Consider the following 19,285-nt stretch of genomic DNA (forward strand, 5'->3'; position numbering starts at 1 on the left):
AACACCCTGTTCGTCTCGTCCCTTATTGTCATAAAAAAATCAAATATTCTGATAAAATAAAATAAGATTTATGACGTTTTATGCTATTTGCTTGCGGCAATTTCATGGGCGAATAAATCGTTTAGGATTATCATTCAATTTCTTGTAAATTTATGAGTGACATAAAATTCGGAAATATAAAAAATATACACTTCCTTCTTCGAGTATTTGAAAAAACTAATAAAGATTTTCTTTTTTTTTTTCTTTATGGAATAGGAGGACAAACGAGCGTACGGGTCACCTGTTGTTAAGTGATCACCGCCGCCCACAATCTCTTGCAACACCAGAGGAATCACAGGAGCGTTGCCGGCCTTTAAGGAAGGTGTATGCCCTTTTTTGAAGGTACCCATGTTGTATCGTCCCTGAAACACCGCACAAGGATTTTTTTGACTTAATTAAAAAAAACACATATCCAGTAATATTATAGATGTAAAGGAAACTAAATATATTTAAATAAAAAAAAACACAAAAGTTTGTAAGATATTTAGATTGTATTTATATTAGAGATGAAACGGATAGCAGTTTGGCCGAATAGCCGAATATCCGGCCGCCGGATACCCGGCGGAACTTAGCCGTTTGGTGTATCGCACACACAAAAAAAAGTCTTGCGTAAGCGGCGCGCGAACTATCGAGTAGACTTGGTTAGATTCGATTCTTTTCGTTAATGAGCGAAGTTAGCAACTTCTCAATGCAGAGAAACTAGTATTTATCCACCATAATTTGCCTTTAGTGCAGTATGAGTACTAATTAATTATTTTTTTTCTATTACATTCATTTGCTATGGTGTGATTAAAAATTTACAACTATTATATTTCTTAAGTGATACTAAAACTAACTAAATAAAGCAAATAATTACTTAAAAATATTTTTTTATACACATTTTTTTTAATTCGGCCTGATGCCTATCCGGCCGAATAGTAGGTAGCTATCCGGTATTCGGCCGGATAGTATTAAGGCCGCCGGATAGGCCGGATACCGGATACTATATATACTTAGGTAGGTTTGTAGGTGCAAGCATTTATATAGTTAGCAAGCCAGTTTGTTTCCGAGTCATGGATGTTTATATGTATTTATGTATGTGTATATGTATTTATGTATGTTTAAGTAAGTATATTGTATTAAATATATCGTTGTCTTACAACCCATAACACAGGCTATATATGCCTAATTTGAGGCAAAATATTTTGAGTAAAAATTCTGTCAATATCATTGACAAATTTCAATTGCCCAACTGTATTCATAATTCAAAATTTTTTTCATAAATGGCTTGGCAAACTTTACTTTGCGCTCACGGCATCTCTCCCGAGTCCTGACGCCGCGCTTTTCCAAGTCCGCCAACTTTTAATTAATAAACGATACCACAACAATATCTAGGACCCTAATGTTATGAGTTGTCAGTTCAATAAAATATACACAGTATTTTTATGGTATTTTAGGAAGGGTTTATATAATTACTAGTAGTTGCCCGTTGCATTCGCAACTAAAGGTTTTACCTCAATAAAATGTCACTACTTACAGAGAGTTGTCATACTGACACATGCAGGGCAAGCCTGTCAGCCATTAAGTTGGCATAGCAACATCACATTCTGCACGGACGCACACCAAGAAAGGGAAGATATTAGTAGGATTCTGTAGCTGTTCAGTGCAAAAAAAATCTGACTGGCATATGACATTCATCTAATAATTATGGTCTAGACTCATTTGATTTATTAATTTTGTTACAGTGGAAAGAGTACTCACTCTCTAACAAAAGACGTACTCTAATAATTTGTCGGCTCTAAATATTGCGGCTTATGAGGAGAACGGACGCACGAACAAAAACACACTTTTAGCTTAGCATCCCATCCCTACTCTGTGGTTCTAGTAATAATTTTCCGTTGGTTGCTAATACAGGCGATAGGTGCTCGTCATAAGACAATTTATTGTTTCAGAGGATATTTTTCATTGGAATAAATAAGTGGGTCATGGTTTTTATACCTATTGAACTGGAAATGAAATTGAGTTATTTTCACAGTTTGGTTGTATTTGACGATAACGGAAGAAAATTCAATCGATTCTGAATTGATTTTGGTTAAATCGTGTGTTTTTATTATGATAAACGAATAGCGGTTCGGTTCTGGAAGAGTTGATGCATAGGAATTCTTCTTGAATAGTTTTTACGTTGTACATAGTTTTTTACTTATACGAGACGTCACGTGTTCAGTAGTTAAGGCTGGGGACCGAACCAATGGCCTTGAGGAATCGAGCGGAGCTAAGTTACCTCTCTCGCACAAGATCGCCATAGTTTTAATTCAGAAGTAGAAGTATTTTTAATTAGGAACATTATACAATTCTCTTTACAAAACTAACAAAAACTATGCCATGTTAAATAGAATTGCACAATTAATAAATTTTCGTACAATTTTTATCTCTATTGAATGATTAGCATGGCTCCAACTGTTAAAAGTTAGAGGTATTTAGGTGGTTTTTTCGCACTGTCTATAAAAAAATAGAAGAAAAAATATTCTTCACATATTAATTATAAGATTTCTTCTCATGTTAAAATATAAGATTTATAAAAAACCGTCAAGACATGGTTTCAATTATACGCATTTTCTTGGGATAGCGGTGGCGGGCGGATAATCAATTTAAATTGCAATAACGTGTGTAAACGAATTACTTATACAAAAGCTGTTATAAGTCCCCTTGCTATATTTATTTTAATTTATTGTATTCCAGAAATTCCCTAATCAATCATCATCTTAATCATTCCTGTTACGCATATCTAGATAAAACTGTAAATATTTTTATCATCGAGAAATATATTTTGTAATTGAACATAGCTTTCACTAGTTTAATCAAAGCTAAGAAAAAGTTCTAAGAAATATTTACAAACTATAAAATTGTAGAGCAAAAGCGGAACGTATTTTCTCACCCGCTGACATTTCCGTTTCCTGTCCCGGCCGGAATACGAGCACCTTTGATGTGAACATTTATAAAACTAACTGAAATATCGGCTAACCTTTTTGAAGTGAGAACTTCTTTAGCATCGCTGTGATTTGTATAAATGAAATGAAAAAGCGAGACAGATGAGACAGACACATAAATTCATAAGATTTAACGTGGGAGAAAATGAGATAGGAAGCATTATACAGTGTTTTGGTACCAGGCGATCATAGTTGAAGAAGAGATTGCCTTAAAATGACATTTATGCCAAGAGAATATAAATATGGTGGCGGTGATAATTATGTGTCATCCTAACAACACCAGTACCAGTACCAGGACTTCATATGCGGCTTAGAGGTTCATACACAATGCAGGTTTCACTTCTAACATGTGTACTTTGTACTCACGCTATTTTTTCAACTTGTGATGTTTGTATGTCTGTTCAGGTAAAATCTTGCAACCGAATTTCGGTCCGGGAGGCTCCTTTGCACATAATGCCGGCTAGATTATGGGTACCACAAAGGCGCCCATTTCTGCCGTGAAGCAGTAATGTATAATCATTACTGTGTTTCGGTCTGAAAGGCGCCATAGCTAGTGAAATTACTGCGCAAATGAGACTTAACGTCTTATGTGTCAAGGTGACATGCGCAGTTGTAGTGACGGTCAGAATTTTTGGGTCTTTCAAGAATCCTGTGCACTACATTGTAAGGGGCATGGGGCATGTAATTGTTAAGTATACAACAGTCAGTAATTGATTTTAGGTATACAACATGTAAGGGTAAATCCAACATCATATAGACAAATTGTAAGACAAAAAGAAAAATATTTTTATTCAAATGATTAAAGATTTTATAACTATCGACATTGACAACCTTTGGTTACGCATTGGTTAAAAAGTAGTTTACTGACAGGCAATAAATTAACACGCAAACTGATTATTAAAGAGTGACAGCACTCGCAAAGAGGTTCGTGATCTGGAATATTAAAAATCTAGTCCTACATAAATTTAAGGTTCAACGTGATCCAACAGTACGTAATATTATATTCTCCGACAAGTAGTATCAAGAAAACGTTCTTTAACACTTTGAAAGTTGATCCATAATTAATAGCATTCCTGCCTCGCCTCAAGACATATAACTTCAGCCCCTTTCATCTCTCAACATAGGGTACCTACCTCCAGCAGGATCATGGACGGGAATCATTAATTTATAAGTCAACAGCATGATGCTCGTATGAAACGAATCCTTCGCTACATGAATTTTAATTGATTATTAATATACTAGCAGTTGCCGCGACTTCGTCTGCGTATAATTACTTATTTAGTATAAGATTACTTTCCTGCTGTATGGGCATTCAAAGATTTTCATAGGATCCCTTCTTCTTACACTTACGCCCTAAAAAAGAACCCCCCCCCCGTTTTACCAGCTTTAAATGGGAATTTTCAAAAATGATTTATACAGATTTTTATTATTTAAATATAAATATATAAAATTCACGTCTCTAACTTCAAAAACATAGGACAACCTTCGACGCCCTCTTTCACCCCTAAGAGGCGGATTCTCTCAAATCCGTATCTTAGCTGACACCTACGTCCTAGAAAGAACCTTCGAAATTTCAAGTTTGTAGGCTTAATAGTTTCTGAGATTTCGTGATTAGTCAGTCAGTGAGTGAATGGTATTTCGCTTATATACACGTTGTCTTGTACACACGTCTTAAATTTGAAAAATCGGTCCAGCCGTTAGGAGGAGTTCACAAACATACACATGAGCTGGAGAATTATATTATATGGACAAAATTGAGAATCTAAACCAATCTCAAATTCACTGGAACACACAAAAAATCATCAAAATCAGTCCAGCCGCTCAGGAGGGCTTCAGTTACAACAGACGCATAAAATAAATATATATATTAAGATTTAGATTTAGGAGAGAGTATAGAAGATATAGTCGGAGTTTTATATGTAAGACTGATTGTCTGTTTGATTACAGCTATTGATACTTTATTATTGAATGAAATACTACTGAATTAACCCGCGTTTAAGGCTTAACTCGAGCCAACGACCTTGAGAAATCGAGCGGAGCTAAGTTACCTCTCTCGTACAAGATCACCATAGTTTTAATTCAGAAGCAGAAGCATTTTTAATTTATTACAAACATAATACAATTTTCTTTACAAAATTATGTCATGTTAAATAGTATTAATAAATTTTATTATTATGATGATTATGATTAGCATGGCTCCAACTGTAAAAGTTAGAGATATTTTGAAATGAATTTTCTTCTCATATTCTGTAGATCTATAATTATTTTTTGTACAAATATAAGCTTTAAATAAACCGTTATAAAATCTTGGGATATATATTTCTTGGGATAGCGTACATAATTATAACTGAATCATCAGATGTTTGCAAAGACCCATGTTCAGGGAATACCATCTCCGAGGCAATGAATGACCAATAATTACTTTCTCGACTGAACTGAACTTCGGTCCTCTAAATTTGTTGGAGAAGGACGCTGAAACATCAAGTGAAATAAATAAGGATGTAATTTCAAACAAGACAGTCAATATAAATGTCCCATAAAATTATAAGGGTATGAATGATGTAAAAAGTGTTCTATAATGTGTAATTGCAACAAAACAAAAACACAAAATAGTCTTTTGTGGATACAAATGATTTAAGTTTTCTTCAGTGTTAATTCCGCCAATATATGTTTTTAAAACAATTGCTTCTACTAAGTATCTTAAATATTCACCTCTATTTCGAATTCCTGACATATATAATAAGAAATTTTCTTCCGTCGACATTTTCAACTTATCACGTCTGAGGTTCAAAAAACTGATATTAAACTGTTTAAATTGCAGGAGTTAATCATCAGTATATTCAGGATAAATTATTAGTCTCACATCGTAATTTAAACATTATATTCGAACACTCACATTCACTCACACCACTCACATTCACTCACACCAATCACATTCACTCACACCAATCACATTCACTCACACTACTCACATTCACTCACACTACTCACACCACACAACCTACTCACCATTTCAGTTACTCAATATGGATACGATTTCTTCTTTTCTTTCTATTTAATTTTTTCTTGTAAGTTTTTCTAGTATTTTTCGTTTTTGTCTTAAACTACTTTGTCACATACTTATTGTACTGTTAATAGTATTCCTTTTAATTGGCGTATCTATTCTGTATAATTTTTAATATACTCTTTTCATTTTGTTAGCTGTAAGGAATCATAAATAAATAAATAAATAAACAATTCGACACGTGTTTCGCCTCTACACGAGGCATCCTCAGGACGTGTTGTCTCGCCAATATCTGGCACGAGACTGCAGAATTAACACTAAAGAAAACTTAAATCATTTGTATAATTATGGATTTCCGCAAAGTAACACCTAATTCAATATTTTTTTTTAAATCTTTTGCGGATCTAAATGAAGATCTCGTGGAAGTAAGAAGGAAGGCCCGAATACTTCTTCTTATCGAGAAGCTGGCTCAGTTACTCTACGCCCTGGAGATGATGTAAGATGTAACATTACCTCCTGATAAACTGTATTTGTAGCCTAAATGAAATTTATTTACATTTTAATTTTCTGAAAGGTCATCTAGTAGGTGTTGATTTGTTGTAGAGTCATATATATATGACTCCTATATTGATGTCACACAAATCAACTATAGACTACAATCAATACAATCAAATATAGACTACAAGTCTTAGTAATTTATTGCGAATTATTTAAAAAATTTAATATTAAAATTGAATTTAACATCACTTATTGAACGTTAAAAACTACTACCACTGAGACGAACGGGCGCAAGAAACTCAGCGGGCTCTTCTATGACAATATAAGATTACAATGAAATTAATATAGTACAATAAAAAATATATTTAACTATAATAATAATTATTATAATTAAAGTCCCTAATGAGGCTGTTTTCTCAATTCCCATTCTATCATTAAGATAATAATTTACGTTACAATAACCTTTCCCACCCAAACGTTTTATAACAATTATTTTAAATTTCGTGATACATTTGTTTTGTACATTATTAACTTGACTTTTCCAAGTAGTAGGCATAGCAGTATAGTTATGTTAGTATATTTTATGTTTGTTCCTCGTGTTAACATTATGATTGTCGCAGTTTCTATCAAATTCCTTAATGTGCTTATGAACATATAGAACACTATCTAGAATATATTGAGATGCAACATTCAAAATGTTTATTTCTTTAAATTTTTCTCTTAATGTCGGCTTAGGTACTTTATCTGCCGTATATTCAACTGACACAGACGTGTCTAAAATGAAAATGATTATGTAAAATGAAATCGAACCCGCAACAAATTGCTTAGTTCCGGTGAGCTACCAACGAGTTGTTGAATATTAAAATAGAAACGAAATCACAGCTGTTGTGACTCGTGCGCAACACGTGACGACTGAGTGAAATTTACGACTGTCGAAATAAAAAGGGTTTTATTCTGTCCAAGGAAGCCCAACTGTAATGTACGAAGACACACTCAACTTACTCAGGATAAGAATTTTTTTTATTGAAAATAAGGGACGTGACGAGCAGCACATTCAGCTGATTGTAATTGATACGCCCTACCCATTACAATGCAGTGCCGCTCAGGATTCTCGAAAGACCCAAAAATTCTGAGCGGCACTACAATTGCGCTCGTCACCTCTAGACATAAGATGTTAAGTCACACGCCGAAACACAGTAATTTTTAAACATGCTTCACGGCCGAAATAGGCGCCGCTGTGGTACCCATAATCTAGCTGGCTTCCTGTGCAAAGGAGCCTCCCACTAGTAAGTATAGTCTAGTGGTATTATTACATAGCCATAAATAAACTTACAGACAGAGGACCCTCAAAAGTTTCCTGATAAAGAACCTTGAAACATTGTTTTGTATTGGCGTGTGTGTTTTATGACTCAGTCATATAATTTATGACATAATACGCCATTAATAACCGGAACATTGTATCAGAACATGACACAACTTTGTTAAAATTAATTATACTAATATAAAACTTGGTGGCTGACTTTCAAGGTTCACTTACGACAAGCCATATAGCCGAATGATTAGTGACTCTGACTACTAAGCTAGAGGTCCCGGGATTGAATCCCGGTAGGTGCAATCATTTATATGATGACTATTAATGTTTGTTTCCGAGTCATGGATGTTTATATGTATTTATGTATGTTTAAGTAAGTATATTGTAATAATTATATCGTAGTCTTGTACCCATACGTACAGGCTATGCCTAGTTTGCGGCAAGATAATTTGTGTAAAAGTGTGTCAATATTATTATTATTATTATTATTACTTGTAGTGTCAGTGTTGTCAGTCAGAGTCACTGGTCGTCCTTTACACTTATTCGGAATTACAATACTGAGCGTTTTAGTAAAGGTTCCGTAGCCAAATGGAAAAAAAATAGAATGATTCATCATATCTGTATGTCTGGTAAGTAGATCTATTCTGTGATATGTATTAAGATTTTTACACAAAAATAGAACAAAAAAACAATAAATTTTGGGGGTACCCCCGTACTTAGAACTAAAACTAATTTTTTTTTTCATCAAACCCATACGTGTAGGGTATCTATGGATAGGTCTTTTAAAATGATATAGTGGTTTCTAATTTATATTTTTTTTAAACTGAAAGTTTGCGCGAGAGACACTTCCAAAGTGGTAAATGTGCGCCTATTTCTGCAGTAATGTGTAAACATTATTTTGTTTCGGTCTAAAAGGCGCCGTAGCTAGTGAAATTACTGGGTAAATGAGACTTAACATCTTATGCTTCAAGGTGACGAGCGTAATTGTAGTGCCACTTGGAATTTTTGGGTTTTTCAAGAATCCTGAGCGGCACTACATTGTAATGGGCAGGGCGTACTAATTATCATAAGCTGAACGTCCTGCTCGACTCTTCCCTTATTTTTATAAACAAAACAAAAAATCTCGCGATATAGATATCTTACAGTGATCACACAGATTGGGGGCTGTCCTCTCACCCATCGAACGTTCACGATCCTTGATCGCAATATGCATGAGGCACACTAAAAGTTTTGCACTTCTACCTAATCGGAACTATTTGAATTTCGAATGTTATATTTTTTGAAACGTTGTAACCTTCTTAGTAATAAAAAACAACTGACGGGAAATCATTTGTCAATTGTTTTTTATCACACATCAAAGTTCTACGTACGCAACGAAAATGGAATTAATTCGAAAAGATTTTAGAGCGATTATTTTTTTTGATTTTAAAAGTTCTCTCTCTCCGCAAGACTATGCCGCTCGTCTTCAAAATGCTTTTGGGATAGAAGCATTGCTTGAGCACCGTGAGGCGATGGTTTGCGAAATTTGAGAGAGGTCTGGCTTCTTTACACGACGAATTTCATGAAGAGTGGCCTTCAACCGCCGTCAACGAAAATAATGTCTCTACGCGGCTAATTGAAGAAAACCCGCAGATTACCTATGAGACAATTCGAGGACTATTGGAGATTGGTATGAGCAAAATTCAGAAAATTTTACACGAAGAATTGAAAGTTCGGAAACTCTGTTGTCGTTGAATCCCTCAAGAACTCACAGCACAGCAGAAGCGGGCTCGCGAGGAATGGTGCTCACAGATGCTAATGAAGTACGTCCACGGACATTCTAATGCTGTTTATGATACTGTCACAGGAGACGAAACGTGGATTTATTGTTTAAACCTGAAAAATAACAGCAATCTTGTAAATTGGTGTTTGAAAATGAGAACAGGCCAACAATAGTGAGACAAACGAGAAACGTTGGTAAAAAATGATCGTATTTTTATTTTCAGCTACGGGTCCCATCTGCACAATTCCACTTGAAGATCAAACGAGTGGTATTCTCCCATTTGTTTACCTACGGTGTTAAAAAAATTTCGCGAAAGACGACCAAAAAGCGGCGTTCTCCTACATCATGGCAACGCTTCTTCACACACGGCCAACAGAATTAAGTCATTTTTACCTTCCGAAAACGTACAACTCGTCACCCATTCTGCACATAGCCCCAACCTAGCACCCTGTGTTTTCTGTGTTTTCCCCAAAATCAAAGATTTGATGAGAGGTTTCACTTTTACCAATTTCGAAGAGGCAGTGATAACGTTCAATCAGCACGCAGAAAACTTGCCTTCTGATCTGTGGTCCTCTTGTTTTAAAAAATGGTTCGATCGCATGAAAAAATGTTTGAAATGTTAAGGTGAGTGTTTTGAAAAGCAATGTGTTTTTTTAAGTTACGCAAAACTTTTAGTATGACCTACGTATATGATATAATATAGCTATATAGATACTATTAGATAGGTTAACCGCGTAACGAGGTACGTGTAGAAAGTTAAAAGGTTATTTGAAATATCTTAAAGCAGGAACGGTCTGGTTTCCTGCCTCTCACCGCTAATGTATCTGTAAGTGTTCCTCTCCGCCCTTCTGCGTCTCCCTCACGTTACAGTCAAGGAGGGTACTCTCAGACTGAACAAGCGGTATCAATGGAGTGAACCTAATAAATGGACTTCCTTAATGTTACACTATAAAATACTAGCTGACCCATACTTATTGTACTGTTAATAGTATTCCTTTTAATTGGCGTATCTATTCTGTATAATTTTTAATATACTCTTTTCATTTTGTTAGCTGTAAGGAATCATAAATAAATAAATAAATAAACAATTCGACACGTGTTTCGCCTCTACACGAGGCATCCTCAGGACGTGTTGTCTCGCCAATATCTGGCACGAGACTGCAGAATTAACACTAAAGAAAACTTAAATCATTTGTATAATTATGGATTTCCGCAAAGTAACACCTAATTCAATATTTTTTTTTAAATCTTTTGCGGATCTAAATGAAGATCTCGTGGAAGTAAGAAGGAAGGCCCGAATACTTCTTCTTATCGAGAAGCTGGCTCAGTTACTCTACGCCCTGGAGATGATGTAAGATGTAACATTACCTCCTGATAAACTGTATTTGTAGCCTAAATGAAATTTATTTACATTTTGAGCTTACATATATTTACATATGAGCATAATAAATAAAATACTGTTTTTTACGAATTTGTCGATATTATTTCATAACATCGAGAATTATTTCGTAAAATATGCTCCCTGTTGTTATGATGAAATTGTTTCAGCAGGACTGTCTAACCGTGCGTCAATAAATTAAATTAAATTTTTGTATATTCTCTCCTTCATTATAACCATGTTCTTTGGGGGCTTGTAGCACATATGTAACCTATTTCAAGAGCGCCGGTCTCTCACAATTAAAACAATGTTTCTATATAGATTTTAAATAAGTGTGTATACTAAGTTTTTATTGTGAGAGAAAATAAATATATTTCGAAATCCTATCTCAAGCTGGACTAAGCTGAACTCCATGAAGTAATCCCCATTAAAATCCATTCATTAGTTTAGGATTTCACTGGAAACAACCATCGGGACACTGGATTTATATATATTACTAGATGATCCAGCAAACGTTGTATTCCCAATTAAAATAATAAAAAAAATCAAAATATTTTGGGTATAAAAAATAGATGACGACCGAATCTCATATCTACTTATATCGCACATAAAATTTATCGTACTATAATAATTAATATATTCGATTGCTATTTTGCGCATCTGTGGATGGAACAGAATAATATAAAAATCAAGATACACAAATAGGTGTTGATCGTAAACGGGTCAAAATTTGAAGTTGTATGTGGTGTTCAATGCGGAAGCATAATAAAATAAAAATAAAAAAGTTTTGTCAAAAAAATATTTAGGGGTGGGTGGGGGGTGACCCTTCTTATTTAGGGGTATGAGAAATAGATATACACACAAATTTTCAAACGAATTATTTAACTGTTTCGGGTGTTTGGTAACAAACACCGCGACACAAGAGTTTTATATATTAGAACATATATATAACAACCGTACCCGACGCTGTCTGAGTAGGTTTCTTTCAGCGGCGCGGCAACCTGAAGGCCTACGATCAACTCTCAATTAGCGATGCAGTTCAGATTAGGTACCTAAACTGAATCAATAAAATTCGCACCATGAAGTGCCTTTTACTGAATGGCGGCGTTTTGATCACTTATGAAGAATGAACGAAATAAATTTGTCTGTGGTCCGCGGTGTGAGAAAGAGATGATGCTCTACAGTCGTTGCATAAGTTTGTCTCTCTTACTCGAACCAAATGCGTTGCATTTCGAAACCTAAAATGATATGATTTTAGCGATTTTTTTGTTTTAAAATTGCGCTTAATAGCGTCAAATTATAAACCATTATAACTTTTTGTGCTTATTAAATAATAGTAAAATAAATATATATAGTTTTCTGAATTACAAATTAAATGTTTGCTTAGGTAATAGTTTTCGTAAAAATAAAGAGTTGTGAACGCACCTCCATTGAATTTGATTTGACAGGAGCACAGAGTACATTTTTTTTAATTCATTCTTGCGAACAGGCTTATAATCTAACCATAAGCTTTCGCAGTTTAGGTTGAAATATTACCTTATGGTATGAATGAACGAACGAACTAAATCAGTTTGCGATTCAATTTCTTGATTTGACGTCAACCTAAAATGGATAGCTCTAATGACGTCGTGGTACGATATAGCAATACAGTTCATGGTAGGCACGCTGACTGTTGAACTGGATTTCGTTCATTCAGTTTGGATTATGAAAAGGTCAATGTCATAAGCATGTATTAACAAACCTCTGGAACATAAGCCCTGCCATTAACCTCGAGCCGTGTTACCTTATTAAGGCTGCTATCCCAAGAAATCACCAAAATATCCCTAACTTTTACAGACTTTGTTGCCATGCTAATCATTCAATCTAGAAAAAAAATTGTACGAAAATTTATTAATTGTACACCAATACCAACATAACATAGTTTTGTAAAGAACTCTGTATTATGTTTGTAATAAATTAAAAAATGCTTCTTATTACGAGTTAAAACTATCTTGTACGAGAGAGGTAACCTAGCTCCGCTCAATTTCTCAAGGCCGTTGGCTCGGTCCCCAGCCTTAATACAGTTGCGTACCAAAATTGAAGAAAAACAAAATTACTTCCTGAAGGGGTCATAGCGACGTATTCATAATATTATCTGCGAAGTATTACTATCAGACACACTACTCACCATCAATGTATTGTAATCAAGATATAATAATATTGTAGGTTAATTGAAAAATTGTTACGTATCCAGACTAATTTGATCTACAATGCCGTACTTGATACTCATATCCGGTGTGTCATACGGTCTGGTCAGTCGAGGTCGGTATAATATAATCTGGTAACGTCCTGTTACTGAGAGTGAGATGTGCCAATTTTATAGCCTCACCCGGAATGGCCACATTTCTCTAAGAACGACGCTCTTAGCCATATATTTGGTTTGAACAAAGATAAAACGGTTTAAAGACCCTTGAGATTGCGAGGTTCGGTTAAACAGTTCCTCCACCTTGTGTTACATACGAATTATATGTTATACTTATATATGTTTAATATACGAGTAGTATATTCATTTATTTGTAATTCAAGAACTTTGAAATACTAGAAATAGAAATGGTGTCACATCCAATTTTTACACGCTTTTTGAATGTTTGTTTGTAACCGGCTCACTTGGGCGGGATTTTGACCCACTTCAAATGGGCCAGATTTCGTGCAAACTTTGTAGATTTACCGATGACGAATACAATTGTGAAGAAAATGAATTCATTTTTAACCTTTTTACTTTTAACTTTATTAATATAGAGCGCGAATTGCCCGAACACGAATTTTTCTTTTCGATTTTTGATGACGATGTTACACACGCGCTTATGGTCGGTTGCTCGGTAGCGTAGAACTGAATGCACTCATTTATCGCTATAGCGCGTCAGCGGACCGACGTACATCAGACCGACGAGCTCGACTGACAATTCTCGTCAGCGCGACGTAGCTCTACACGCGTACCAATTCATCAGTGCTGGACTGGGGGCCTACTCCTAAAATCGATATTCGATAAATCGTGGCATTAGTCGTATCGAATCCTACTCTTAGTTACGTCGTATTCAATGTCGAAACGATGATTGAACGAACGAAACATTATTCGATATTATCGGTCCTAACCCTACTCTTAGTTGAAAATGTCAGAGACGAATATTCGAATTTCACAAATAATCAAACGTCACTTTTACGATAATCTCAACGACACCATCTAGGCTGTCGTTGCTATTATCGTTTCAAGTTGTATAGATATATTTGCCATACAATATACGTAGTTAATAAATATTATTAAAATAATTATATGTGATTTACTATTCAAAAGGATTTATTTACTACTAAGTTATTTAAGTCATTTTGTTAATCGTTTATGCGTAGAAATAATGCAAATGGCCGCCTGAGAAATAGGAAGTCGACGAGAAGGGTTGAGTTACTTTTTTTTACATTTTATTATCCGCGAGTTTTGTATTATTTATTCAATTTTAAATGGTCATATTATATTCATTAATTATTTTTTTAACATTTACATTATGTGTAAATGATACCAAATTGGTGGTGCAGAGTCTGGCATGGTCCTTAGCGCCTAAACTATGTTTTGACTTTTGACACTTCACAGCGACAAAGCACAGATAATGTTTAGGTTTGAACATATTACATTCACACTAACATCGTAAAAAAATCAAAATATTAGTCTATGGTAACGATAAACGATAAGGAATTCGAACATTTGTTAGAGTAGGTTAGTTGCGATATATTCGGAGTATTATCGTATCGTTCCGAATGTATCGTTGTCGATTTTGCGAGTAGACCTCCTGAACGCTCTCATATGTTTTCATAGCTATAGCTACGCTCGACCGACGTGGACGTCAATGCTGACCGTCGGTCGAGCACTAAATGCAGCCTTATATCGATGTTTTTACAGTGTATCGGCAAGGATTAAAATTGTTCACAGATATTCAAATTCAAATTCAAATATTTTTATTCAAAATAGGATGTGAAATCACTTATTGAAGTCAAAAAAAAATACTACCACCCATTCCAAAGTGAATGCCTCAGGCCTGAGAAGAATGGGCGCAACAAACTCAGCGGGCTTTTTTTTTTCATCAAAAATATGTTTTACAATTAAAGTAACATTTACAAAGTAACATTGTACAATTAAACTTATTATTTAATAGCCTGAGGGCGGTCGCTCCATTCCCAATCTGTGGTATCATTAAGAAAGTCATTTATGTTATAGTAACCTTTACCACACAAACGTTTTTTAACAATTCTTTTGAATAACGTAACACCTTTGTTTTGAACATTTTCTGGGATCTTGTTGAAAAAGCATATACATCGCCCCACAAAAGACTTACTAACTCGACTAAGCCGAGTAGTAGGCATCATCAGTTTATGTCTGTTCCTGGTGTTAACATTATGGTTATGACAGTTTCTGGCAAATTCACTTATGTGCCTATATGAACATACATTACATTATCAAGAATATATTGAGAAGCAACAGTCAAGATGTTAATTTCTTTGAATTTTGCTCTCAATGATTCTCTAGGACCTAGGTTATAAATAGCGCGAATAGCCCTCTTCTGCAGCACAAATATTGTATTAATATCAGCAGCGTTGAAATAACTAAAGTATACTAGTCGCGCCGTATCTATGTCAGTTAATTGTCTAATTTTTTTAACCGCGTATGCTGCAGAACTAAGTCTGTTCGCCAATTCTTCAATATGGGGGCCCCATTGTAATTTGGAATCTAGAGTTATGTCAAGAAATATAGCAGATTCCACCGGTTCTATCACCTCTCCGTTTAACAAAACATTTGCATTTACATTTTTGACATTTGGTACGGTAAATTTAATGAATTTAGTTTTCTTGCTATTTAACAATAGGTTATTAGCGCTAAACCAGTACACGATGTCAGATAAAATATCGTTCACTTTGTCATACATAGCTTGGTTTCTTTTCACTTTGAAAATCAGTGAAGTGTCGTCCGCAAACAATACTTTATGTTTTTTCTCTATAAGATTAGGAAGATCATTTATATAGATAAGGAAGAGGAACGGTCCAAGAATAGACCGTTGTGGTACCCCCATACTGAGAGGAGTCCCAGGAGATCTCCTGCCATTCACGTCGACCCTCTGAATTCTATTGTTTAGATATGAAGTCAGAAGATCGAGCGCAGTTCCTTTTATGCCATAGTGGTATAGCTTCCTGACCAGCGTTGAATGTTGCACACAATCAAAAGCCTTAGATAAATCACAGAAGATGCCAAGTGCATTCTGCGATTCCTCCCAGGCATCAAAAATATTCTTGATCAGCTCAACACCTGCATCCGTTGTTGAACGTCCCCTAGTAAAGCCAAATTGTTTCAAATGAAGTAACTTATAAGAGTTAAAGTAAGTAAGCATTTGGCTTAAAATTATTTTTTCAAAAATTTTACTAAGGGTCGGCAAAACCGACACAGGACGATAATTGTTCGGGTCAGAAGAGTATCCCGACTTAAATATTGGTGTAATTTTACTATGTTTCAGAAGGTCAGGAAACACGCCACGATTAATACAATTATTAAATACTATTGCAAGATATGGCGCTATAACATTTACACAATTATTGAACTTATTATTTTAACAGAATTGCCCCATATATCAGCAGTTTTTTTCATGTCTAGAGATTTAAAAGTTTTAATTATTTCTCCAGGGCTAACAAAACTAAAATTGAAACTTTGTTGACATCCTATAACATTTTCCAGAAGAAGTGACTCAGCAACACTGGTGGAGGAGATAAGAGTGTTTGTGATAGAAACTGGAATCTCAGAAAAAAAATTCTCAAAAGCAGTAGCAACTTCCTGCTGAGATTGAATTATTGTATTGTTTATTGATAGATTATATTCAATGTTGCGGTCTTTCAATCTTCCAGATTCCCAGTTAATAACATTCCAAGTCATCTTTATTTTATTTGGTGCATTTTTAATTATTTGTCTGATATGCATAGACTTTGCAATAGAACAAACACTTTTAAATAATTTAGAGTATTTTTTAACATACTCGAGAAAAGATGCATCATGATTATACAATGATCTCTCACTATACAGTTCATATAGCCTTTGTCTGCTCCTATGAATGCCAGCTGTTGCCCAATCATTAAATGACAGGAGACCACCTGATTTGACTGTCTTAGAAGTAAATATAGAAGCAAACTCTGTTTTAATTATTTTAAATAACATATCATACATTTCATTTGGATTAATATTATATTTGAATAAATCCAAATTTGAGAGTTTAACTGACACATTGCCTCTATATTTCTCCATTCGCCTATTATTCACAGGAACAAACGTAAACTTTTTAATTTTAGTACATTTATTGACCTCAATATTAAAAGAGGCTAACTGACCAAAGTGGTCTGAACTGAGTTTGTTAATTATTGCCTCAGAAATGGGTTTATAATTGGTAAATATGTTATCAATACAGCTTTTGGAGGTGCCAGTTACTCTAGTAGGCTCTAAGAAAATATTGGTTAAATCGTATGATTTGAATAAAGATCTGAATCTAATACTGGTTGAGGATTTTTCTAATAAATTAATATTAAAATCACCACATATCATGATATACTTCTTAGACTCAGATAATTTTAATAAAACCTCCTCCAATACACTTTCAAATAATTCATATACTGCATCTGGGGGTCTGTATATACTAACAACAATGGCGCACTTGAGCTCTGCACAGGCTATTTCAATTGTACGTTCAACAGAGAGGCCCACAATATCTTCTCGTTCTTTGAATTTAAATAATTTACTTACAAGAATAAGAGAGCCGCCACGTGTAGCTTTTTCTCTGCTAAACGCACTTGCCACCTGATGACCACTGAAGTTAAAGATGAGCTCATATTTTCTGAGCCAGTGCTCTGTTAAACATAAAATATGTATATCTTTATGATTTATAAATAACTCCAGTTCAAGTTCTTTACCTAATAATCCTTGCATGTTTTGGTGCATACATTGAGGTATCCCATAATTATTCTCGTTAGCACTGTACTATTATTATAAACTAAATACATTTTCATCTAAAATTATACATATATAATAATAATCATTTAAAATATAGAATAGTAATTGATAACATTTTCCACATTTTACATTTATTACCAGTATTAGTGGGAGGCTCCTTTGCACAGGATGCCGGCTAGATTATGCATACAACAACGGCGCCTATTTCTGCCGTGAAGCAGTAATGTGTAAAAATTATTGTGTCCATCATACTCAATTGTGGTACTGAGCGGCACTGCATTGTAATGGGCAATGCGCATCGATTACCATCAGCTGAACGTCTTGCTCGTCTCCTCCCTTATTTTCATAAAAAAAAAATCCGAGTTAATTGAATAATTGGAAACCGGGAGTTAGTCTGTGCCTGTGACACAATATCGTGTTGTTAGCCGGCTGTGCTACGTCGTGCCTGCAAGTGCGTGTATGTGCTTACGTCACGACAGATGTACACATTACTGTTGCGGTGAACCGCATACCCGCTGCGTTGTACACAACTCAAACTCAAATCATCGTTTTTCAAATAGACTTAAGCTAGGAACTTATGAATCGTCATTCAATCTTTTAACTTACCAAATGTATATTCTGAAATTAAGCGAGAAAATCAAACAAAACATACTTAAATTTGTAACAGAAGAAAATCCAGTCACTTCATGGTATCAAGGGCGTGCATATCATGTAGGCAATTAGGCAGTGCCTACCTTACCAACCCAAATAAATATAGCACTAGTGTTGAAGTAAGGTAATTTACTACCCACGGAAGGCAGTCTAAAGATTGCATAAACGAAGCAAGCAGCGTTCATACAACTGATGTTGTACTGTCGGAATTCGGCCTGCTAGAAAATCAATGCACGCTCCTGCATGGTATTAAATGTTTATCAAAGCCCATGGCTTGCTACACCAAAGCAAACCAGTGGGAGGCTCCTTTGCAGAGGATGCCGGCTAGATTATGGGTACCACAACGGCGCCTATTTCTGCATTGAAGCAGTAATGTGTTAACATAAAACTGTGTTTCGGTCTGAAGGGCACCATAGCTAGTGAAGTTACTGGGCAAATGAGACTAAACATGTTATGTCTCATGGTGACGAACGCAATTGTAGTGCCGCTCAGAATTTTATTTTTGGGTTTTCCAAGAATCTGAGCGTCACTGCATTCTAATGTGCAGAGCGTATCAATTACCATCAGCTGAACATCCTGCTAGTCTCGTCCCTTATTTAAAAAAAAATAACCAAATTTGAAGCCTGGAACGAATTCATACGTGCTATTCTAAGGCGCCCATATAAA

At 35.0% G+C, this 19,285-nt stretch overlaps 1 protein-coding gene across 3 annotated transcripts in view; it reads right to left on the minus strand.

Annotated features, from left to right (window-relative positions):
• Nucleotides 1-19,285, minus strand: part of LOC126979554 (calcitonin gene-related peptide type 1 receptor) — a 105,869-nt gene that overhangs the window by 55,765 nt on the left and 30,819 nt on the right. The gene's annotated exons all lie outside the window — the stretch shown is intronic.

This window comes from Leptidea sinapis, chromosome 3 (genome assembly GCF_905404315.1).
Source record: "Leptidea sinapis chromosome 3, ilLepSina1.1, whole genome shotgun sequence".
NCBI classification, from domain to species: Eukaryota; Metazoa; Arthropoda; class Insecta; order Lepidoptera; family Pieridae; genus Leptidea; species Leptidea sinapis.